This window comes from Sparus aurata, chromosome 19 (genome assembly GCF_900880675.1).
Source record: "Sparus aurata chromosome 19, fSpaAur1.1, whole genome shotgun sequence".
NCBI classification, from domain to species: Eukaryota; Metazoa; Chordata; class Actinopteri; order Spariformes; family Sparidae; genus Sparus; species Sparus aurata.
The window spans coordinates 27,819,350-27,845,441 of record NC_044205.1 but is presented as its reverse complement, the minus strand read 5'-3'; the positions used below and the strand labels follow the sequence as shown (position 1 = coordinate 27,845,441).

The following is a 26,092-nucleotide window of genomic DNA, read 5'->3' as shown; positions in this document are numbered from 1 at the left end:
CATACATTGTTTTGCAAATGCGATTGCTGTATTGTAATTGTTAATTTTATAATTCCAATCTCACTCACTCATACACACACACACATACACACACACACACACACAAACATACACACACACACACACACACACACAAACATACACACACACACACACGTCTGTTGAGATTTTTAGAAAAATAAATATTTGGCATTTTGACACACACTGGTGTTATATCTGAAACTTATTTTTTGCATTCCACTCGATCTTTATTTCGAGCAAGTACTGACAGGTGCCTTTGAGGTGGCCATTCCTACTGTTTTTGTGTTAAAAGAACGGATGTGGGAGGCCCCCTGGCTAACTTCGCCTTGGGCCCCCAAACTGCTAAATCTGCCACTGGTGGCGACAAACATTTTGTAATTAAGAGATTATGGCATTAAGAGATTCAAGGCGATGTAATGAGTGTCTCCTTTAAGATCAGAGTAGAAAATTACTGCAGGAAAAACATTCTGACAAATCCATTTAATGTCATTTCCTGGTTAACATTTCTTGGTGGAGGCCGAATTATGCTTTGAACAGATTAACAGTCCTCCAAGATGGAAACCAGGAAAAAGATCCACTTCACTGAGGCCAACACCCAGAGAGGTGAAATGCTTTTTGATTTTAACTTGTTTGTAACTGTTCCATAACATGATGGGATGTTTGGCTGCCTTCATCTTTACTAGTAAATGTTATCGAGCTGTAAACTGGAGGGAGGACATTTTTTGATGAACCAACTGAAGGCTATTTTCCCTTCAGTTCTTCGTGCTGGACAGAACTTCCCTTCACTGTTACATCAGCTGCTCTAGTACAGACAGCAGTTCGTTCCGGGTCTCCGTGTTTCACACTTACCTGTAACAGATGCCACGCGGTGTTATCTCTCACTGTCTTCAGGAGTCCCTCTGAGTTCTGTGTGTTTTCTTCAGCGGTCAGGTGGGTCGGACCTGTTCCGTGGACACAGGCGGACTTTTACGCACAGATTCCTCCATCAGTGTTAATCATGTGTGTCGGTGACTGACAGGTCTGGTGGAGGAGGAGTAGGAGGAGGAGGAGGGCCTTCACACTGACCCCAGTTCTTACTTTCGCTTTCACGAACATTCTCGTGACTTAGCTGCGCAGATCTCAGACCAGCTTACACCCTCGTGTCAACTCTGTCAATTCTGGGAAGCGTGTTTTGATAGAGAGAGACGTGTTTGTTCTGGGGATGGAGCCCGTCCAGAGAGCCCAGGAAGGTCCACACAATTATTTTCAAGGCGTCAACATCACTATTGCTAAAGAAAATGACCTGTATTTGAGTCGTATTTATGATGAATCAAGATGAACTCCCGATGAAAGTTTTCAGAATGTAGATTCACAGATATTTATGAACTAATCATTACCTGATGATTCATTAATGCATCTCTCCAGTAACAATTGAACCTGCCTCCATTACAGATTGCGTTCTCACCGATTTCTTTGATATTATATTTTTTGTCCACCACTTATTTATATTGTGTTTATATTTCACTTTATGCCATTGTTACTTTAAAACTGCTTTTATTTTGTGCTTGTTTTATTTATCAAAATAAAGAAATTCAAACCAGATCATGACAGGCTACAGTTCAGGATCAGAATATTTTGCCCTTGTGACCCGAATAGGCTCAATATCTTCTGCAGCACGAACACAAGCATGTAGTCCACCATTGTTGTTGTTGTTGTTGTTGTTATGAGAAATTGTGGGGTTCAGAGGTCGAGGGTTGGGGCGATGGTTACATCGATACGCAAAGTATGCAGATTCGCTGTCCAAACGAGAGCACAACGGCAGCGTTTTAACATTTTTCCACCTGAGACCAGGTTTCAAAAAAGTGCGTTTACAGGATCCATGTGGAAGATCAGACAAAACGATGCAAAACATGTGAGTTACACACAAAAGTGTTTCCATGTGGACGGACCCTCAGCTGTGAAGTCGACACCGCCTCAGCAGATATAATAATTGTAACACATTTATCTTGTATAGTGCTTTTCAAATGAGAGAAATGTTGTCTAAGGTAATAATGAATCAGCTAGTCGATATTTTAAACGTCTCATTCCCACATGAGACTGTTCCTACCTGCTTGAAGACGGACACCATCAAAGGACCTACAAAGACTGCAGTGTCCAGTCTAGTCCAGCAGAACAAGCTACTGCTAACGTGAGGTGTTCAAAAACCTTCTTTTTAGTAAACTCTGTTTGTACACAAACAATGTTCTCAAAGTTTCATGTTGTGTCGAGCCTTCTTAGTAGATGTAAAAAAAGTTAAAGGGTGAAAGAATTTCAAAAGGTGAAAAAAGGATGAAAAGGTGAATAGCTGTAGAGTAAGAGTGCCGAACAAGTTTAAAAAGGTTAAAAAGGATGAAGAAAGACAGCCAAAAAAGCTTAAAAACTTAATTACTGTGAATGCCTTTAGCATTCACAGTAATTAAGTTTTATACATATGATGATTGTAAGATTGTTAAAACAAAAAATACAAACACTGAATGAGTTACAAAAAAGGGAAAATAGCCTCTCTAAGGACAGAAAAGTGTAAAAAGGTGTCCCGAGGATTAAAAAAAGCGGACAGATCACAAGATCTGAATATTTCGTTCACAAGATAAAAAGACAACACCACATCCTTATTAGTACAAGTAGTTCTGCTTCTAGTTCTGTAGTTCTGTTTTCCAGGATTTAGCCAATGTGTCAAACTGAAATGAATCATTACAGAAAAGTCTATGAGAGGTGTTAAAAGTTCCGATTATTAACTTGTTGGTGTGAACGTTCTGAAATCAGAACAGGAAGAAATTACAGAAGTAATTTGTAATAAAATTGCAGAAGTTTGAGAACCAACCACCAGCCGTCTCTGGCACGATGTATTCTTCAGACTGATCTGATCGAGTGCAGCTCGCCGGTGAGTCAGACACAAAACTGATGTTTTAACTTAATTAACAACTAAAATCTACAATCAGATATGTGTTTGTGTTTGTAGTAATTTGTCTGGAAGGTTCAGTTTATTCACATCACACAGAGAAAAGTCAGGCTGGCAAGAAAGAACAGTTAAAGTTTATGATTCATTAATTGTTATAATACTGTTGAATGTGTGTGTCAGTGATAATGGTGTGATGTGATCTGCTGTATTTATTAAACCTCTCTGAGGAAGTTTCAGACTGTAGTTGTAAGCTGCAGTTGTTTTCTCAGCAGCATCTGATGCAGTGACATCAGGATCATCTGTGCAGAATTTATTCAAGTTCAACTTAGTAGAATTTATGTGATATTTGGATTTTACAGTATCTGTGTTCTTTTAGTCTTAAAGAAGGTGAATGAATAATGAGCTGACATGAAACTGGTGATGGAACAACTGTAATTTGATCAACTCTTCCTGGTTTATTCAAGTTGATTTCAGATTTTCTTATGAAGTCACAATTTTAGATCTAATAGTTTTTATAAACCTTGTAGATTTTAATTGACTTGAAACATTCTGTATACTAGTAAACTGGGTCATCCATGGTGGTTTTTGGGGTAAAACATCTGGACAGATATTTATTTTGTTAAATATATGAAGTGAAGGATTTGCGAGAAATGCTTGAATGTTCATCATTTTATTTCAGGGAGCAGAAGAAACACAAAAGAGACTCACAGATGGACAGGAAAGTTCAGCTGGAGCTGAAAGAGGGAGTCAGAACGAGATAGAAGAAACTCAGCAGATTCCTGATTCTCCTGCTCATTCAGCCTGAATCTGAATGTGATCGCAGCAACATGGAGTCGACTGTGGAACCTAGAAGAAGAGGAAGACGAGCATCATGTTTCAGAAGAGCAGCCAGCAGGATCAGGAGGGCCCTGTCCAGGATTTGTGGAGATAGTTCTGCTTCTTCCCCTGATGATGGAAACACTAGCATCAGGAGTCCCCCGGATGACGATGACTATTTAGAAGTCGAGAGTCAAATGCTCGAACTCACAGGTAGTTCTTTTACTGAACCTGATTTTGAAGATTGTATTTCTTTAGCAGAGATTTATGAGGACATTGACGATTTCGACGAGGGTAATAGACTCCCATTCACAGCTAGTTCTACTTATTCCTCTGGACATGCCCTGTTATGTCCAGATGCATTTGAGCGGTTGTATCAGTGTCCTGAAAGCTGGCCAAGCGATATCTATGACCCCCTGGAAGAAATGGAGGAACCTGTTACAGCTGTGAGCTCCTCAGTCACAAACACCCAGCCGACCCGTCCTCACCTCCAGCTGTCCTCAGATCCTGGTTGGAGTCAAAGAGGCTCCAGCTGTTTGCCTCGTTCTCACAGCGTTCCCTCACTGAGTCAAATAAGCTGTGCAGAGAACAAGACCTTCAGACCATCACAGAGCTTACCTGACATGCTGTTAAAAAGCAGCTTTGAGGAGTTTACACCTGATATCACTGTTGATGAGGATGATGAAAGCTACCGGTTCCTGTGCTCCTGCCCAGGCCTGTACCAGTGCAGTGTGACGGGCCTGGTGTTCCACATGGAGGGAGAAGGGGACGTGGTTTACAGGATTGTCTCTTGGGACAGGAGGCTACTGGCCCAACATCACAAGAAGCCTGCAGGACCCCTGTTTGACATCAAATGTCTGCAGCAGTCTGTGTGTCGGCTTCATCTCCCACACTGTGAGATCCCATCCACAGCTGGATGTCAGTTCTTGTCAGTCGCTCACCTGAATGATGAGAGCATCGAGTTCATCCCCCCTCATAGGATAACAGAAACTCATGTGATCATCAACATCTCAGGGTTTTCTGGTTATGGTAACATCAAGGATGAAGACTCACCTCCTGAGCCGGTCCGAGCGCTGGTTCTGCTGTTCTACAGGCCTGCAGATGATCAAGATCTTGAATCCCTCCTCAATGTGTTGATGCTACCAGGTAACGTCTCGGTCCGAGATGTGCAGCGCACCAGGAAGAAATGAGTAGGAGATGAGCTCTACATAGAGACATCCTCACACTGTAAACTGCTGCCAGGGCAGGAATACACACTGTCCACTTGTCCTGAAGACGACTCAGTTCTAGTTGAACCAACAACGGCAGAATTTGACTGTGACATCTATGACAACTACATCCCATCATTCCAGGTGGATTTAGAGAAAATCCTGAAACATATTAAACTGTTTCTGAGAGACACCAACAGACACAGTGTCTGGGAGAGACGAGTTTGTCTTTCATCAGCTGGACTAACAAAGTCCTGTAGACAGAGCGCTCTGAATCTGCCTTCACACGAGAAGCTGTTTGACATACGGAGCAGCTTCATCGAGGGGATATCAGGACCTGTTCTCAAGAGTCTGCTGGACAAACTGTTTGAGAAAAAGGTGCTGATTAATTCTGAGAGGGAGTCAGCGGACGACAAGCACAACAGAGAAGACAAAGCTCGTTTTGTTATCGACACAGTGAGGATGAAAGGTGAAGCTGCCAGTTCAGAGATGATCGAGTTCCTCTGTGAGGTCGACCCCTTCCTCTCTGAACGTCTTGGGCTGATCTGAAGCTAAACAAACAGCTAGAAACACAAAGTCTAAGAGGGTCGTACCAAATGTAAATATTGTACCTTATGAAATGTTTAGTGACATACAACATGAGAGCTAATGAGAACAGAGTTCAGCTGGTTGGTTAAACTGAGTTTCCTGTTGATGAGGCTATGAACTAGTTCAGGTGCTTCGGGGGAATCTCCCGTCTGTTTATAGGCTGAACCTGAGAGGAGACCTGAGGAGGTCTGGAGCCCTCTGCTGGTCCTTTCAGAGGCTGCTCTCCAGTCGTATCGAATAATCTCCTCAGCTGATGGATTCAAATTAAGCACTTCTTATCCAGGTGAACTTCCTCCTTTCCAAATCTGGAGACAACAGATAGATCTTTATCCTGGTATGTTCATTATTGACACAGATTTGATTTTGTCAGCGTGGGATCTCTGTGGCTAAATGAAGAATATTCATGATGTATGTCTCTGATTAAAGGAGCAGTCTGTAGTTTTAAGGAAGAAATGTTAATGAGATGAGATAGATTTCCATTGACTGATCTGTCCTGCCTAAACAAACTTAATAAACAAACTATTTGTTTTTATGACAGAATAAACCAAACTGACCTTAAAAGGACAACACAATTTATGCTGTTTTACTTTGTTTATGTGTGGCGGACCCTGCCACCTGTCTCGCTTTAAACATTGTTCTTCTTATTTTACTCTGAGCACAGCTTATATAACCACTTATTGAAAAGAAAGTGCATTATCGCCTGATTAGTATTGTAAATATTTAAATTCTGAGTTTTTATACAAAACTTTAAACTGCGGAACTCTATGATTAATTCTGACCCTTCAGTGTTTGTCATTCTACCCTCTTTGGTTGTTTCTGCTGTTTTTTTTATTTACTTGTACATACTTTAATCTCTGTCAGTATTGATTGTTTCTGTTACTGTTTCATTTGTTTTTAATGTCTCTCTGCAAACCAAAGTTGACATCTTTTTGTGGGAAAAAAAACACATCAGACACATTTCTTTGTCGTGTAACATGTGTAGTCAGAGTCTTATTAAAGACAGTAAACATATTGGAGGTTTTGGTTGGTTTTGGTTGTGTTCAACAATACGTCATGCTTCAGTGATTGGTTTAACCATCAGGTGCAATTCTTTATCGTCTCATCCATCTGCCTTGCCACAATTTATGGTATGTGGTCTAAAACAGAAAGAAATACAAACTGAAATAACTGTATTAATAAGGAAATAAACATTAAAGACAATGCCACTAACTCCTCGTGGTTGGCAGTAAGTGAAATGACACATAAACTGAAGAACTCTCTCGTCCAGAAATTACATGTGGCCTAATTACTGAATTTGAAGGTGCAATATGTACAAGTTTGAGTTGAAAACTAAAAAAAAAATGGCCTAAAATTGTCAAGAAAATGTGAAGAAATTGCAGTTTTGATATCATGTGTAAAGACCAACACTCTCCTGGTGCTCTGAGCTCCAATACTGGACCACTAGATGCACGGCGAATCCAGCTAACTAGCTAATGGCGGCAACAGATAGCAGCAGTTAGCGGTTAATCACTTTGAAGTATGAATCTGACCAGTGGATTATTTTTTATTTTTTTTTGCCACAGCCAGGGCTGGACTGGTAATCTGGCATACTGGGCATTTTCCCGGTGGGCCGACAGCCCTCAGGGGCCGATGCTGTTGGATTTCTTTTTTTTTTTTAAGAGACCGGACCACAATTTAGAGGGAGCGGCCCATTGGTCCGTCTTCAATATAGACAGTGGACTGATCCAATCAGGATATAGGACGACAGCGGCCCGGCCCCTCTCTGTGCTGTCTACTGTAACTTCCGCTAGTTTCAAAGTGTTGAGTGTGAGGAGTGGCAACATGGAGCAACCAAAGAGAAAGAAATTGGGTGCGGAGAAGTTGCGAGAAGAGAGAAGAATCTCACTGTAGATGCTGCAATGTGCAAAGATCACAGACATGTTGGCTGGAGAAGCTGCTGTAGCCTCCATGTCCTCTGAGACAGCAATGATCCAGCAGCAGCAGGTTGAAGGTGAAGACAGCAGCAGCGGGCAGGAGAGGAGCAGCCAGAGATGATGCTGACTGACAGGGACAGTGTAGTACAGCCGGTAAGCAGGTAGTAATGTTAATACAGGGACTGTGAGGTGATGGAGGGAACGGTAGCTCTATTACATGTACAGTTCTCAACGGGTCGGACCTCGGGTTGCAACCCCGGATTTGTGGAAAAACAGGACACTCGACTAGCTGACAGACTGATATTGCCATTCATAGTCCTGATTTGTATCAAGACTGTTAATGTTTAAAAAATGTACTTATGGCTGATATAAACAAACACATCTCAATATTGGTACTGGCCTCAAAAGTCCAGTTCTGGTCAGGCTATAATCATACGGATTTAAACAACATTTCCAACACTGTTTGTTTACACCAGCAGCTTATTCTCAACCATCCCTGTTCTCGTTTGTGTCCTTCAGCTGCCCGAAACAGAGAGTGGGCCCTGGAGGACGATAAAGTCAAAGACCCGTCCATGGAGGAGGCTGTTGGAAAGACCCCCACCCAACAAATGGTTCAGTCCATCCCACCTGACCACAACAGCTCCAAGAGGAAATGTTTTTTCACCAGACAAGTCTACAAAACCTTTTTGCCGAGCTCTTTGGACTGGGAGGATTTGCCTTTCTCTGAAAGTCTTACTGAGTATTTGTGTGAGGAAAACAAAAGATGTAGACATTGTTTGTGAAACAAAGCCACATCTAAATGTGCCAAATCATAAAGAAACAGCAAAAAACAACCTGGAAATCAGATCACAACACAAGAACTTACCAATTACCTCAACTCCTGTTTGTCAAACTAACACACAGATAACTTTTCGCTGCAATTGTCATTTTCTCTTCCCCTGACTGCTCTCCACTTGATCGGCTGTAACGTAAGTTTGTCAGTGATTGGGTACTGCTGCTACATCCAAGGACCAAATTGAAATATCAAATTCTTGACAGACTTTCATTTATTTTTTGTATTATTAGGGCCCGAGCACTATCTGTGCGAGGACCATATCGACCAAGGTATGTTTTACCTGTTTGTTTTTTTGGTATAAATGACACATTCAGAAACCAGAAACAGGTCGTTTTTTCGTTTTTCTAACTGTGGGCAAAAAACAGAAATCACCAATATGGCTCAATTTCTTGTTTTTTTGTTCGTACTGACAAAACAAATTTACCACTCACTATTTCGTTTCCATTGGTGGGTGGGCCTTCGGCACCCCAATGCCTCTGATTGGCTAGTGTGCTCTATCAATTATATTTGTGCTGTGCTCTTCACAATAAAGGTTCTTGCGTACGTCTCGGCCTTTAGACAGTGCAATGTTAACACAAATTGCAACAGACAGACGAGATGAGACTGCATTATGATCACAGACCATACTGACGGCCTTTAGCCTCATTATAGCTTCATTATGCTCTCACTGAGTGGTGCCGCACATGATGTGTTTTATCACCTTTAATGACAACAAAAATGTTTGTCATATCAAATGAACAACCTTTCATTCCTTTTTGAAATGTTCTGCTGGTGCATGGATTATAAAGAAATGCAAGAGAAAAAGATAGCCTAAATAAATAAATCAAATACATATTGTATTGACTGTTTATGTGCAGCTGATAGACTAAAACTGCACTATGTCTGTTTTGAAAATGAAAGTACTATAGTGTGTTTTCTGAAGGATGCAACGTGAACCTTTTCATCAGTAGGTTTTTTAATTAATTAAACCTTTATTTTGAAGAGCACAGCACAAATATAATTGATAGAGCACACTAGCCAATCAGAGGCATTGGGGTGCTGAAGGCCCATCAACCAATGGAAACGAAATAGTGAGTGGTAAATTTGTTTTGTCAGTACGAACAAGAAACAAGAAATTGAGCCATATTGGTGATTTCTGTTTTTTGCCCACAATTACAAAAACGAAAAAACGACCTGTTTCTGGTTTCTGAATGTGTCATTTATACCAAAAAAACAAACGGTTAAAACGTACCTTAGTCCATATTGTTTCTGTAAGTTCAAATTGTTCATAGAGTAAAACCACAAGCCGCACACACACTTTTTCCTTTGCTGTGATCAAATTGAAAACATGAACATTAATATTTAAAGTTCAGAGAGCATATTTAGGGTCAGACTGAATTAGCTGAAAACAAACAGGTGAAGTGAGAGAGGGAAAAAAAATATTCAGAGAAAAATCTGACCATTACTGGTGCAGCTGATGTATTAAATTAATGTACTTATTTGAAATACACAGTGAACAGTTATGAATTAGATGAGTGGACGGTTTTACTTCAATTACATTACTGACTATTTTTAAATAAGTAACTGTATCAGAACAAACATTTTAAATAACCCTCCTGATCCCCGGACAAGTAAACCAAATGTGTTCAGTCCTGACAACATGTAGTTCTTTACAGACCAGTAATATGATTTTAAAGTGCAGGTAACAATGAGGCTGCATAATGATCATATAAACTACTGTAGCTGCTCAACATGACCTTTTATCTGTCTGCTTGGTGACATCACAGGCAGCACTTCAGGTATATTTCATATCAGCTGCTGGTAAAACGTTATAAACTCTCACAGCTGCTGTTAGCTTCATTCATGTGATAAGAGATGGAGAGAGGCTAACTTACTCAGACATTATTAAACAACACATGGTTTCTAAATCAGTCATTCCCAGAATAGGAAGAGATAATGAAGGTAATGGAAGCGCTGCTCTCCATTACAGAAAGAACATGTATACATCAAATATAGTTAAAGCTTTGAAAATGCCACTGAGAGGAGACAGTGGACTCCATCAAAAGACTCAGCACGTTCTTTAAAAATCTATAAAAACCACAACAGAGTGTAATTCAAGAAAAGGTTTTATTATGTAAATAACCAGCAAAGACAACAGTGCTCACTGTCTGAGCAGGTGAAACCAGAGTCAACAAACACCTGCAGCACCTGAAGGAGTTTCATCAGAAGACGATACTCAGTTTTCCTGCTTCAGGTCCTGTGGCGGCTCGTCTTGTTCGTCCCAGCTGCTCGTCCGTCACCTGCAGGAAGAGAAAGAGGAGCAGTGGTAGTTTGATGTCTCTTTGTGGAGGTTAAGTGTTTGTTTTTAGAGGTTTGGTGTTGTTTTATTTTTGTTTGTATGTCTTTAGAGGTTTTTGTGTTTGTTTTTAGGGGTTTTGTGTGTTTTCAGGGGTATTTTGTGTTTGTTTTTAGAGGTTTTTGTTTGTTTTTAGAGGTTTTGTGTGTTTTCAGAGGTTTTGTGTGTTTTCAGGGGTTTTGTGTGTTTGTTTTTAGAGGTTTTTGTTTGTTTTTAGGGGTTTTGAGTTTGTTTTTAGAGGTTTTTGTTTGTTTTTAGAGATTTTGTGTGTTTTCAGAGGTTTTGTGTGTTTTCAGAGGTTTTGTGTGTTTTCAGGGGTTTTGTGTGTTTTAGGGGTTTTGTGTGTTTGTTTTTAGAGGTTTTTGTTTGTTTTTAGAGGTTTTGTGTGTTTTCAGGGGTTTTGTGTGTTTTTAGAGGTTTTTGTTTGTTTTTAGGGGTTTTGAGTTTGTTTTTAGGGGGTTTGTGTGTTTGTTTTTAGAGGTTTGTGTGTTTGTTTTCAGAGGTTTTGTGTGTTTTCAGAGGTTTTGTGTGTTTTCAGGGGTTTTGTGTGTTTGTTTTTAGAGGTTTTTGTTTGTTTTTAGAGGTTTTGTGTGTTTTCAGAGGTTTTGTGTGTTTTAGGGGTTTTGTGTGTTTGTTTTTAGAGGTTTTTGTTTGTTTTTAGAGGTTTTGTGTGTTTTCAGGGGTTTTGTGTGTTTTTAGAGGTTTTTGTTTGTTTTTAGGGGTTTTGAGTTTGTTTTTAGGGGGTTTGTGTGTTTGTTTTTAGAGGTTTGTGTGTTTGTTTTTAGAGGTTTTTGTGTGTTTGTTTTTAGAGGTTTTGTGTGTCTGTGCAGGTTTTTATTGTTTTTGGAGGTTTTGTTTGTCTTTGGAGGTTTTGTTTTTGTGGTAGTTGTTTGTCCTCCACAAAGAGACCTGGGTCTATTTTTGATGAGTTTTGAGTCCCTAACTCAGTTGTATTTAACCTGAAATCACATTTCATAATTTATTTACATGGAGTTTTAATTTAATTTGGAAGTAAATTTGAACATTTACAGGTTTTGTTTTACTGAGAGGAAATATAAACAGGTCTGGTTACAGTGCCTAAATGCATTTATTTGATCTAATTCATAAAGTATTTAACATGTGTATACACCGAGAGACGCATCATTAGAACCAGTGACAGGTGAAATAAATAACATGGATCATTGTGTTCCAATGTCATGTTCGGCTGTGAAACCATGAGTCCTAGCATTCATGTGGATGTCTCTTTGACAAACACCAGTCACCCAAACACAGCTGCAGACCGAGTACACCCCCTCATGGCAGCAGCACTCCTTGATGGCAGTGCTCCCCCAGCAAGACAACGCGTCTGCAACGCTGCAAAAACTGCTCAGGAACGACCCGAGGAACGTGGGAAAGAGCTCAAGGTGTCAACCAGGCCTCCAGATTCCCCAGATCTCAATCCAACTGAGCTTCCACTGGATGCAGTCAGAGCCAAGAACGATCCACGGGGGCCCCAACGTGGATGGGAGTTGGTTCTGGTGCATCCCGCAGATGCTCAACTGGATTGGGATCTGGAGAATGAGGAGGCCAGTTTGACACCTTGGGTTCTTTGCCATGAGGGGGTGTAGTTGGTCTGAACGGTGTTTGGGTGGGTGGTGTTTGTCAAAGAGGCTCCACAGAAATGACAGAACTCAAAGTTTCCCAGCAGAACATTTGACTGTAACAAGATGATCAATGCTCACTTCACTTGTCAGTTGTTTTAATATTGTGGCTAAACAGTGAAGATATACATGTTAAATACTTTTCATGTTTTGCTTAAATTGAGTTTTTAACTTTATTATTCATACTTTCACTGCACTTTGTCTAACAGCTTAAGTTACAAGTTATTATCAGATTCATATAAACAATATGAAATATTCAAACATGGTGTATTATTATAGATTAAGTTATCCAGCATTAAAAGCAGAAAGTTGAGAGACAGTGTGCTGCATATGGAGGACAATTATTAATCAGTTGATTAATTGGGTGATGTCGGTATATTTATAAAGCAATTCTGTAGAAAGTCAGCTGATTTTTTAGTCTCATTCTCAGGTCGTCAAATAACGCACTTTGTGGGCTATTAACAGGACTCAGAGAGTCGAGTTGTTAAAAGTGAGAAGACTTGTATTATCATACACATTTTATTTCAAGATACATAGATTTTTTGATATCCAGTAGCTGTAAAAACATTCCTTGAATCCTGTGGGTTTTGAGGTGGGGCCTCAGTCTGCTCTGGTTGGTCGGTTCACACAAGCCTAATAACCACGTTTGCCTGGCAGACAACTAACAACTGGATTGCTGTTACTGAACTTTTGTGCCTCGAACTCTATAGTGGTGATCTGGTTGCTGTAGCTTACTGCACTCAAAATTGTTTAGCTAACACTGTTAGCCTGAAAAGCTTTATACCACGATGTTTCTCCAGCAAAACAACAACTTCAAAGGCTTCATAAAGCTTATCAAGCACTCCCTGAACGCACATTTGTGCGCTCGAGTGGAGATGTACCTGAACTGAAAACAACCTTCAATACACTCAGAAGAACGCAGACAAACTAACAACCGCTCAAGCTGTTTGAAGCTATCAGTTCGCTGCACTTCTACCATGAACATGACCACAACAACTGCTTCTGAACGAAAAACGTCACCACATCACAATCAGATATTATTAGTGGTCTGCTGGGCAGTGAGGCCGAGGGCCCTGTAACAGCTTTGTAATGATCTCTGCATGGTGTTATCAAGCAGGATGCTGTTACACACAGTTGCAAAGAAATTTAATTCCTGCAAATTTTATATTTTATTTTGTTTTATCACAGAGTTCAACATTATCTTCAAGCAAATGCATCGCGCCCATACACACTGAACTCGCGAGTGAGATCGGCATGGACAGATGAGGGCAGAGACCGGAGCCACTTTAGTGGCGTCAGGCGAGCTTTTACCGTGGCCCTGAGCATGTCCCTAGCCAGGCCGAGGCCCAACTAAACACGTACACTTTGTGCACGATTCTACCATACCATAGGTGTGTAACAACAGAGGCCTGTAAGTTGGCGGGATGGCACAAGGGCTCGTAGGATACACTACTACCAATACCAGCAGCTGATCAAAGGCCTGACTACTGCCATTCATAGAAAACACCCCTTACAGCTCCGATGGACTGCACTCGGGCATTTGCTATTGAAGATAGCTGAAGTCCGGTCAAGTTAACCTGTAACTTACAATGATAACACCAGGTTTGCCTGGCAGACCACTAACAACTGGATTACTGTCACTGAACTTTTGTCCCTAAACAGCTCTATACAACGAGGCCTCCAAAACAACACTTCTCCGCTCAGTTCTGATGGTGTTGTAGCTCAATTCACTGCACTTCTACCACATATAAGAACGCCAATGTTAACACCAAGCTCTGCTCAACATAGTTTATACACTCAAAGGACGTAGACAAACTAACAACTGCTCAAGCAAAACCTTACTCAGGCTGACAGAAATTAACATGTTTCCGGTAATTCTGCTGGTGTTTGTAGCTCAGTCTGCTGCATCTCTACCATGTATGAGACCACATGAACCGCTTCTCAACCAAAAACTTCACTACCGCACAGTTGCACGTGAGAAACTGAATACGATCCTTATTAGTGCCTGCTGGTCGAATAGGCCGAGGCTTATGTTAATGTTGAATCTACATAAATGAAGCTGTCCATTTAAATGTATAAGTCCGAGCTCAAAACCCACAGGGTTCAAAGGAAGAGGAAGTCATTAAAACAGGTTTGTTTTCACTTAGAGGAAATATAAACAGGTCTGGTTACAGTGCCTAAATGCATTAGTTGTCAAGCTTATCAGCACTCTCTGAATGCACATTTGTGCGCTCAAGTGGAGATGAACCTGAACTGAAAACAACCTTCAGTACACTCATAAGGAGGCAGACGAGCTAACAACCGCTCAAGCTGTTTGTAGCTATCAGTTTGCTGCAGTGCCACCATGAACATAACCACAACAACTGCTTCCAAACGAAAAACGTCACCACAGCACAATCGGATCGTTAAATGAAGCTGTCCATTTAAAATGTATAAGTCCCAGCTCAAAACCCACAGGGTTCAAAGGAAGAGGAAGTCATTTAAACAGGTTTTGTTTCACTGAGAGGAAATATTAACAAGTCTGGTTACAGTGCCTATATGCATTTATTTGATCTAATTCAAATTCTGGTTGTCGTAGCTTACTGCGCTCAACATCGCAGTAAGCTATGATCTAATTCATAAAGTATTTAACATGTGTACACACTGAGAGCGACAACATTAGACCAGTGACAGGTGAAATAAATAACATGGATCATTGTGTTCCAATGCCATGTTCGGCTGTGAAGCCATGAGTCCTAGCATTCATGTGGATGTCTCTTTGACAAACACCAGTCACCCAAACACAGCTGCAGACCGAGTACATCCCCTCATGGCAGCAGCACTCCTTGATGGCAGTGCCCCCCCAGCAGGACAACGCGTCTGCAACGCTGCAAAAACTGCTCAGGAACGACCCGAGGAACGTGGGAAAGAGCTCAAGGTGTCAACCTGGCCTCCAGATTCCCCAGATCTCAATCCAGCTGAGCTTCCACTGGATGCAGTCAGAGCCAAGAACGATCCACGGGGGGCCCCGACGTGGATGGAAGTTGGTTCTGGGCAATCCAATAGATGCTCAACTGGATTGGGAATCTGGCAGAATGAGGAGGCCAGCTTGACACCTTGGGTTCTTTGCCATGAGGGGGTGTCGTTGGTCTGAACAGGTGTTTGGGTGGGTGGTGTTTGTCAAAGAGGATCCACAGAAATGACAGAACTTAAAGTTTCCCAGCAGAACATTTGATTGCTAACAAGATGATCAATGCTCACTTCACTTGTCAGCTTGTTTTAATAGTTGTGGCTGAACAGTGGAGATATACATGTTAAATAAAATATGATATCATTTATATTATTATATATAAATGAGATCAAATAAATGCAGGCGTTCTAAACAGACAGACTGTTTATATTTCCTCTCAGTAAACAAAAAACATTTAAATTACTACTAAATTTAAAGAGCCGTGTCCTAGTGTACAGAGACACTGTAGTGGCTTCTGCCAACCCAAACTGTCGGTATTCAACGACCTGTGAATGAAACTCGACTATCCTCTAGAATCATTTACTGATTTTAGAGTATTAATGAACAGCAACTGACCAATCTCACACTTTATGCCTTTAATTTTTGGCACCTACATTGCACTGACCTTGTTGGACCAGGTGTCTCTCCTCTCCGGGTCTGATCACCATACATGTCAGAGCTGTTCCACCTGAAGCTGAAGACAAGTCCCACTGTTCACCTGGAGAGAGGAGGCAGTACTTTAATATAACATGATGACTACATGCATATGTGTGTGTGTGTGTGTGTTTGTGTATATATATTCTGATTATAGCAGTAAAAAAGAAAATGTAATCAGATTACAGACACATCTGGCAAAAAGGGGGATTTCTTACAGGATTATAATTTCATAATAAAGAATGGTATAGCAGTCTGTAACCATGTGCATGACATCACTTCAGGAGTCCTCACATCACTCTGCACTGTAAAATCTGCTATAATCTGACTTAATAAATGTGTTTTTTTTAAAGGTAAACCAAAAGTTAACCAAATGTATTAAATCCTGAGAACATGTAGTGCTTTATAGACAAGTAATATGATTTTAAAGTCTATCTTTTGACTTACAGGGAGTCAGTGCAGTGATTTAAATATCAAATTAAACCAGAACTGAGACAAACACACTGAATACATTCTGTGCAGATTGTAATGAGGCTGCATATTGTGTGTTAAACTACTTTAGCTGCTCAAAATGACCTTCTAGATGCTGACATACTAACATACTGAGACATTATTACACACAGCACATGGAGCCTTTTAGCTAACTGTGCTGTACTCAGATATTCAGCTGTAACGATGCTAGTATTAACAAGCTAACATTACACAGCAGGATAATGGCGTCATGCTAACACTCTCCAACAGACACACACGTTAGCTAACATGCAAACCTGTCTGTAAAAACACGACGATTAAATGACTCAGACGTCTTTATAAGCTCGTTATAGTGTCAGTACCCGTTAATAAAGGCAGCTGAGCCGCTGCTAACGTTTTCCAAACCATGCAGTGCATCTGCAACAACTTTAAAGTCAGCTAGCTAACATAGCATAACATAACCACTCACTTACACTGAACACCTAACGTTAGTTAACAGCTTCATGCTGTTCTAAATAATAAATACATTTAAAAAACTTCATGCCGACTTTACCGAAACTACCGTCTTGTATTTAGATAGTGACCAAAGTTAGTTAACTGTGCATTATTTATGTAATTAACATGGCAGAGATAAAACCGACCAAAATCACAATGGAGTTTGGTGCATGGAACAAAACACAACGTCCATCACGGATTTAAACTGGCTGTAATTAAAGGATTATGTTCCAGCTGAATTTACCTCGACAGTTAACAGTTAAATGAGACGTCTTCAGTTTCTGTTCAGAGTTATTTCAGAAAACATTTGAGGTAGAAACAAATCTCACCACAATGAGAGGGAGGCTGGCTCCATTTTAACCCGCACAGAACTCACTGGGCTCAGACAGCGCATGACGGTAGTTAATATGTGGAGCTGCTAAATATATGAAGGAACATCACCTGGACTTATTACCTGAGATCAATAAGTATTAACTACCTGTACACTTCCCATACAGACATGAATACACCTGTACTGAGCAGGTAACTGGACACATAAAGCAGATTCGTACAGAACAGTTTACTCACCGTGTTCGTGTCCTCAGAGAAGAGCAGCTCCAAACAGAGTGGACGATCAGTCAGCCATTTTTATACACATCTAACTTTTTGGAGGGAAATGCGCAACTTTCACGCGGGAAACGAGCGAGACCGCCCCTTTGACGTGCACCACCTGGATTCGTCAGAAAATCTGTGGGCTGGACCTTATTTGACGTGGTTTTACGTCATTCCAACCAGAGAATTCCTCAGTCATTCAAAGCTGTTTAGCTCAGTGGGTAGAGCAGGAGTTCTGTGTTCAGAGAATTTACTTTTATCCTGAGTTCGAGTCTCTGCAGGAGAAACTCAACTGCATCATATTTACTGTAACTTCTCTTGTCAAAGGTTAAGATAAAAATTAATAGAACAAACACAGATAAACACTTGTTAACAGGATACACAAAAAGCTACTTTTTTAAAATTGATATTTAATTTCTCTGGTCTTCATTTGTTATTAATCCAAAACTAACTGAATGTAATCAAGTTACATTACTTTAATATTGTAATCGGGTGCATTCAGGTAATTTGGACACCTCAGCTCAAGTGTTACTGATTTCTGTTCTGTACTTTTACCATAAAATTAATTAAATTAAATGTGATTGATGACTTCATGGGGATGATGTCACAGAAAGGGGCGGGGCACTAGTACATATTATGTATGTAAGAATCTATTTCTTACCTCTTTATTATATATTGCTTATTTTGTACTTAATATTTATTGATTAGGCTGTTGTGACACGCAGATCTCCCCGTTTGCAGGACCAGCAGCTAACTGCTAACTGTTAGATGTAAATAAAGTTGTGACGTCAGGACGGTTGAACTTGAGTTTCTTCACTTTAACATCCACTCACAGTCTGACTGTGTTGATAGCTAATCAATACTTATTGATTCCACCTGCAGGCTCAGTCCGGGTGTAATGTCCTGGTCTCACCACACACAGACTGTCGTTCACCAGCATGTAGATCCAGGGGGCGCTGTTTCCAGAGATAATCATCAATACAATCATCAATCGATCAGTTTGACGGGAACCAGCCGGCTTTAGGTTCTTCAGGAGCTTCTTTACTGTGTTTCACTATCTGAACCCTCTGATGGGCATTTCTACAGTGTTCTGATGTTTTATACACCCTAAACAACAGGAAGATTAAAAGTTCATTTTGAAAATAGTTTTAAAAGAATATCTGTCAGTTCTGTTAAAAAACTAAACATTATACATGTTTTCACATTTAATAAGGGTAAAAAACACCTAATCTTTCCATAACAGTGCTCCATCATCAGTCTGCCTGTGACAAACAGAAAACCTAAACACATTTGCTCCTTCTTCCTAAATGATGTGCTTTGAGATAACTTTTCTAGGGTGATATCATTTGAATCTTTACAGATAATGAACAATATCTCTCATTGCAAAAACATCATTTTATATTATGATTACAGAACAACATGTGGTCAGTTTTAACTGTTCTGGGGACATTTTGAGTTTGACACAACTCTTCCCAAACTGGCTGAACTGATGTTGGATCAAAGTTACACCATCGCTCCTCCTCATCCTCCATCTTCATCCTCCACCTCTCCTCAGCACCGTCCATCTCTTCATCTCCTCCCCTCGGCCTCCTTCTGCTTCTCCCTCCTCAGCTTTGGATTTCTCATCAAGTCTCCTCAACAGAACATGATTATTCACTTCTCTCTCTCTCTCTTGCAGCAGCTGACAGGATGTTCAGGAGTTTATAGCAGCACGAATTATTTCACAATCTGTGTCAATAAAAACCAGATTGAGCACAAAAGTGTGTGTGAGGAGGAACAACAGACGAACAGAGACAGAAGCTGAACCTTCAGACTGTGACCTTCAGCTGACCTTCACCTGACACACACCGATCGATCCTGATCAATACTCTCTCCCACTCACATTATGTGCCTCTAACTGTCTCTTGTGATGGTGTGAACTGCTGAACCACTCACAGGTCGTCTGAAGGCTTCATCCACTGACAGTCTGACAGTCTGACAGCTGTAGTTTATAACGCAGGTCAGACTGAGAGGAACTGAACACAACACATATTCACAATCCACACAGAAACAGACAGAAACATGAAACAAACTGTATTATTCTTGTGAGATGTTTTTTTCAGGTGCTGATGTCAAACTGGCTCACAGCAGGAGGACAGCGCCCCCCGGTGGTCAACCCGACACACTGCAGGCTGAAGAATGATCTGAAAGTTTCAGTCTGTTAATAAATCTGATGTTCTCACCCAAAATTAAAATTTATTAACAAAACAAAACAGGAAGTCCTCAACATCATCGTCCATAGAAACCTCTCAGTCCTGATTTCACCTGAGCGACTCCCGGACACACCTTCACATCACCTGTGTTTATGTTCAGGTCCTCAACATTAACACACATGCTGCAGCAACACAACTCATGTTTTATTTACTGGTTATGACCTCATTGTGTCGTCACACAAACAAACTGAGCAGAGAGAAAGTCTCAACAGTCACACTTCAGTCAGAGTAAAGATATCATGTTCAGATGTTACTTTGGGAAAAGTGAAGGTCACACATATGAATAGTAATCGAGTAAAAGTATCTTAAAGTATCTGATAGTAAACGGACTCAAGTATCAAAGTAAAAGTAGATCACATATATTTACATGTTTTATTGATACTTTTTCTGTTGGTTGATTAAATATGTGAATTTAAATATTTGCTACATTACCTCTGATGCAGAATGTAATCTGTGAAGTAACTAGTAACTTAAGTTCACTGAAGTAAATGTAGTGAAGTACAAGATTTGCCTTTAAAAAATGGCAGAGAGGAAAAAGTAAAGATATTTCTACATTCTTACAACCATCAAGGTAACAGAACAGAGAAAGTCCAAAATATCCATACTAAAACATAAAGTATCAAAAGTAATCCTTGTGTAAAAGAGGAAGTTACATTCCTGTCTATATTACATTATTGTATTTCTATGTGTGAAGAAATGATCAATAGGTGATCATAGAGTCTTTAAAACGTCACTAAACCTGGTGAATAAAAAGCAGCAGACAGAGAGCAGCAACAAAGTAACTGAGTACATTTACTCAGTTACTTTGTTGCTGCTGGGGAAGAATAAGAGGAGACGTCACTGATCTGAGTTCACCTTTAATGACACAAACAGCTGATCAGCCTCACTGAACATCAATAAATTAACACGTCGATCGAGAGTTAAAGGAACATTTGGCTCAACCAATCAGCTGACTCCATGTCCAGCACTTCCTGTTCGACTCCTCAGACTGAAAACTGAAACTGAAACGAGCTTCTAACTGTGTTCACATTCATCGTGGAGACGTTGAGATTTATTGTGTCAGAAGACAAAAACACGCGTCGCAGCTTCACGTTCAGCAGAGGTTCTGTTCTGGTTCTGACCGTCAGCTGCTCGGACTTTAAGATGAACCGAGTCTGAACTCTAGTCTGGATCACAGCGGATCTCCTGCTCCACATTCACCTGAAGATGTACAAACAAATCAAACAAAAAGCACCATTAATGCAATAAGAACAACGTTTGGCTTCCTGCAGTGAGCGCAGAGGAGCCGAGACGGGTCCAACTTCATCTCTGACCGGGCTTCTCTGGAAGCAGGAACACATTTAACGATTTGTTTCAGGTATAAAGGGGAGGTGGCCGGCGTCGTTACCTGATGTGAGCGGCACCTGCACCTGTACGTCCACCATCATGGACAGACAGGTACGGCAACACGACTCGGACAAACCACATACAGAATCTTTAACTCTTCTCTAGAGAACATCTCCAGTGTCGACCCGGCTGACAGCGCGCGGCCACACAACATGTTCCCTGAATTCATTTATAATCCCAAACACACTGCAGGAACACCAGCGAGCATCAGGAGCTTCAGTAAACACCACCGCGGGTGTCTGAAACCAACCGCTCACTTTCCTTTAAGAAGAATCTACATTTGTGTGATATTGTACAGTATATTACTGATACCACACTGTGTTGTGTTCAATTATGGTCAGCTGTTTCCAGGAGTTCCAGGACACGTGAGACCTGAGAGACTCGAACTCATCACCAGCAGCTCCAACACACTCAGATATCAAACGTTCGACAACAGAAGTTAAAGCTGAGCTGCACGCATGTTTAGCTTATTGTACTTTGATGTAGGTTGTGTGTATGTTGATGTATATTGTTGTATTTATATTTATTTGTAGTGTGATTTTATAATTCTGTAAGTTTTAAGTCCTTAAATGTAAAAACCTCTGTGCAGCACATCAGCTACATATTTCATTTTGGATCTATGATAAACGACATCGTCACTACTGAATACAATTCAAATAATAAAAACATCAAAATAAGATATTTAATATATTTTAGTTTTCAATCTCACTCCTGTAAGTTTAACATCACATCCTCTGTCCTGCTTCCTTCTACTAGAACTTCTTTTCTATCATAATCTTAAACTAAACAAGTTAAACTAACAAATCTTCACTGCGGTTCTGTATGAGGTTTGTCCGCGCTGTGTTGCCGTACCCGGCTGTCCAAGAAGGCCAACGCACACGCCACTCGCATCAGGTCGTGATGGCAGGACTTGTTTCAGCGCTGACAGGCCCGATAACACACTCGCTGTTAGAAACACCCGCTGAACGTCCGTCCTCCTGATGACGAGCTTTGTGCTCCTCTGTTGTTTTGACACTTCAGGTTTTTCTGGCAGTTTTTTGGGGAGTTGAAATATTTTCAACCTTTCAGCTTTTTCCAATAATTACACCTGATGAGTCCGTCTGCGATCGGCCTCCTCTGATGACACAACCTCAGAGTTCAACTGCATACGTATATTCTAACAGTAGTATGAATCCTTCAGAGGGAGCTGCCTCCAGTGATGTCACTCGAGTCGGCGTCGGCTGAGCAGACGCCCTGCAGCGATCCTCGTCTCCGCTGCAGGCTACAGTAGCTGCTACTAGCACAACACACAGACCTCGGACTGAACTGTCCGTGGTTGAGTTGCACTGTGGGTAATGTAGGCCCCCAGGTTTTTACAAGAAAAGGGAATAAAAATGTTGAGAACTCTGGTTCTGCTGCATCGATCGTTATCCTTTTTTCTTTAACGTGTCCATCATGAGTCTGACGGCGAGCGATGAGATGATAAATTACACTTTATATAAAACACAGGATGGTTTTAAAAGGCTGGGAGGACACACTGTAACCTGCTAATACAACACAATAATGAAAAGATAAAGAGATTTGGACGTCAGGTGACACTCGGGATCGTGTCGTGTCCTCCGGCTGCGGCAGCAGTGATGTCACTTCCTCCGCTGGGATCAAATGATGGCGACTGCGTTGAGATGAAGCAGCTCACACGAGTCAGCGTGAAGCGCCTCCTCCACCACATCAGATAAAACTCACAGGTTTGATTCCTGTGACGGCAGCTTCTCCTCCTCCTCCTACTCCTTCCTTTCTCTCTCTCTCCTCCACACACACTATGTCTCTCTCTCTCTCTCTCTCTCGCTCGCCCTGTCCGTCTCTCAGGTGCGTCTCCTCTTGGCTCCTCCCGGACTCGCCGGGTTGGAAGACGACAGAAGTTTGTCGGCCGTTCGACTCCTCTTCCTCTTCTCCGCCTCCTTCCCTCCTCCTCCTCCTCCCGCTGCTCCTCCCTCACTGCCTCCCTTCTCTTTGTCTCGCTCTCTCTCCTTGTCCCGACTGCTGCTCGTTCGCTCCGACATCTTCACCGAGGAGTTACTGCCTGAAAGAGAGAGAGAGAGAGAGAGAGAGCGACAGGACACGAGTCACATCTACGTCACCTGATCTCCACCTGGACATGATGTTCAATTACCAAACTGTTTCTGAGGCTTTAAAGACGACAGGTGTTCATGTGTGACGGCACGGAGCTTCAACACGAACTCAGATGATTAATACCCACTCATTCAGTAAATAAACACTCAGCTCAGGTAGCTCAGGTAGCTCAGGTAGCTCAGGTAGCTCAGTTAGCTCTGTTAGCTCTGTTAGCTCAGTTAGCTCAGTTAGCTCTGTTAGCTCAGGTAGCTCAGTTAGCTCAGGTAGCTCAGTTAGCTCAGTTAGCTCAGGTAGCTCAGTTAGCTCTGTTAGCTCAGGTAGCTCAGTTAGCTCTACACTACCAGCACTAGTTTTTCAACAACAATCTTACGCTCTGCATCTTTAAGTTGACAGTGTGACAGAAATGACACGACAGACAGAGAACTGAACCCGTCAGCGGTCAGGACGCTGCGTCTGAGACGATACCCTTCTTCATGTGTCGCCGGAGGTTCTCTCTCCATCCTGAACTCCTCCTTGGTGTCCTCCTCTGAGCCCAGCTTCCCTGAGAGAGAAAGGTCCAGAGAGATTCGTCTGAGCCTTCAAAGTGTCAACGAGCAGAATTTAAACATCTCAGACGTCTCTTGCCGTTTGAATCGACACTACTGGGAATCAAATGTGACTCCAACCTTCATCCATCCGTCTCTGTCCTCTGCAGCAGGACCACTTACAGCAGAAAATGTACTGAACACAACTTTTTTCTCAAATGTAGGATCAGTACTGATTTCATCGATTGAGCCATTTGATTCTATCCATCGAACAGCTGAGTTCACCGGCCGCTCAGGGAGGCTGGATAAGTTATAACAGACACTATTAATGAGTTCTCATTAACAACAGGTGAAACAGCAGGTGATCTGTGTGTGCAGTGATGTAATGTCACCATGTTTGCTATCTTAGCTCAGCATGTTGCATGCTAACAGCAGCTACGAGCTTCACATGGTGCTCAGTGAGTGAAGCCGCAGAGAACAGAACATCAGGTTCTAGTGAAGGCGTCACATCCTGTCCTCACATCCAGCGTGGGAAATGTTCAAATAACTGCAAGGAACTGTGGGTAATCTACGGAGAGAGAGCGCCGCATTATCATTCTGACAGAGATCACACTCTCACCTTCTTTAACCTCCTGGATGATGTCATCAGGCAGAGAGAAAGCTCTTCTCTGAGTTCGGAAACGGCAAGATCTCCGACTCGTGCTGCAACACACACACACACACACACCAAAGATTTTAGAAGCGATGAGTGATGTACGTGTGTGTGTGTGTGTGTGTGTGTGTGTGTGTGTGTGTGTGGTGTGGTTGTGTTGTGTTGTGCGCGTGTCCTCACCAGAGCCTGCATGTCGTACATGGTTCCCAGATGGTCCCAGATGACGGAGGAGGAAACCTGCCGGCCGAGTTCGACTGAACTTGTCTCTGATACAGATCATGTGGAAGTGACGGTTCACTCCTGCAGAGACACACAGTTACACACTCGCTCTACACACTGTCATCAATAATAATAATACACTTATTTATACAACACTCTATAAACAATGATTGAACCAAAATGTTATACAAATGTAATAATAAGGAGACACTTAAGGACTTAAAGACCGATGTCTTATGGTGTGTTCAGGACCGATTATGAAAATCGAGGAGACGGAGAACATTATTGGGACCGACAGTGACGACATGAAGGTACAGTTTACTCAGATACTGTTCTTAAGTACAATCAGCTACATTTATTACTTTAACCTTCCTCTCAAATACATGGAATTGATTACTTCAGTTACTAGTAACTTTTGCAGATTCAGATCATTTTATTTTTTACAAAAGTTTCATTGTGACGCGTTACTGGCAGGATGTTGCAACAGAGCCAAAGTAGCACATGTTTAGTTGTTTATTTTATAGACAACGTGACAAACAATAACCTGTACAGATCATCAGAAAATGCTGCGTATCAGCCTCGATCATCCTCCAGACATTTCAAATAAAACAGAGTTGCACCTGAAGCTGCTGAAGAACCGTGAGGACAAAACGACTGAGAGGCCGAATACATTTAGTTTGGATTTGTTTGTAATGTGATTATATTTTGTTCAAAACGAATTATATCAGTTTTAACAGTTTTGGATTTGGTTTGTCCTGCTTCATGCACTCGAGCTGCATGGACTCCACAAGTGAGTGTAGAACCTGCTGACTCATGTGACCCAGCATGAGTTCCACAAAGCTTCTCGTTTGGTTTCTCGGTCTTCAGGTGCCCCCATAAACCCTGAGTGGTGTTGAGGTCCGGTGACTGAGGACGGTCCAGGACAGTCAGGACTCGTGGGTCTCTCTGGTCTGAGGTGTGTCTGGGCTCATTATCCTGCTGCAGGAGAATCCTTCTCCACAGATCAAACCAGAGGGTGGAGCAAGTCTCTGAAGGATGGAGTGGTGCTTCTCCTCCGTCAGGGTGGAGTCTGAAAACATCTTCCAGCACCGTGTTTCACTGTGGTGTCATTCTCTCTGCTGTCCGTCTCCTCACACACTCCCTTCTGTTACTGACACTAATCCATCGCTGGGATTCATCAGTAAAGACTTCTGAGTCCACCTCAAGTGTTTGTCCTGGTTTCCCTCCTGAGAAGTGGTTTAGAAACCGCTGCTCGTCCTCTGAGACGCTACAGGACAGAGCTGATTGATTCTTTAATAAAGTCTGTATCTGTGATGAAGATGCTTCTCTCTCCGTCAGTGAACTGAGCTGAGTGTTTCTTCTGGTGTGGCTGTGGAACTGATCTCCAGCACTGAGTCCTGAGAAACCTTCAGTCTGATCATGAATAACTTCACGTACGTTCTGAATCTGATTATTTCTGATTAATTTCAGGTTTTTT

General features: G+C 41.6%; 2 pseudogenes; one reads left to right on the top strand and one right to left on the bottom strand.

The window, feature by feature from the left end:
- The first annotated feature begins 4,166 nt into the window (after positions 1-4,166).
- Positions 4,167-5,511, top strand: LOC115569827 (NACHT, LRR and PYD domains-containing protein 1b allele 2-like; annotated as a pseudogene).
- A 16,838-nt stretch (positions 5,512-22,349) lies between these two features.
- LOC115569826 (MRG/MORF4L-binding protein-like) lies at positions 22,350-24,706 on the bottom strand (annotated as a pseudogene).
- Positions 24,707-26,092: the final 1,386 nt, after the last annotated feature.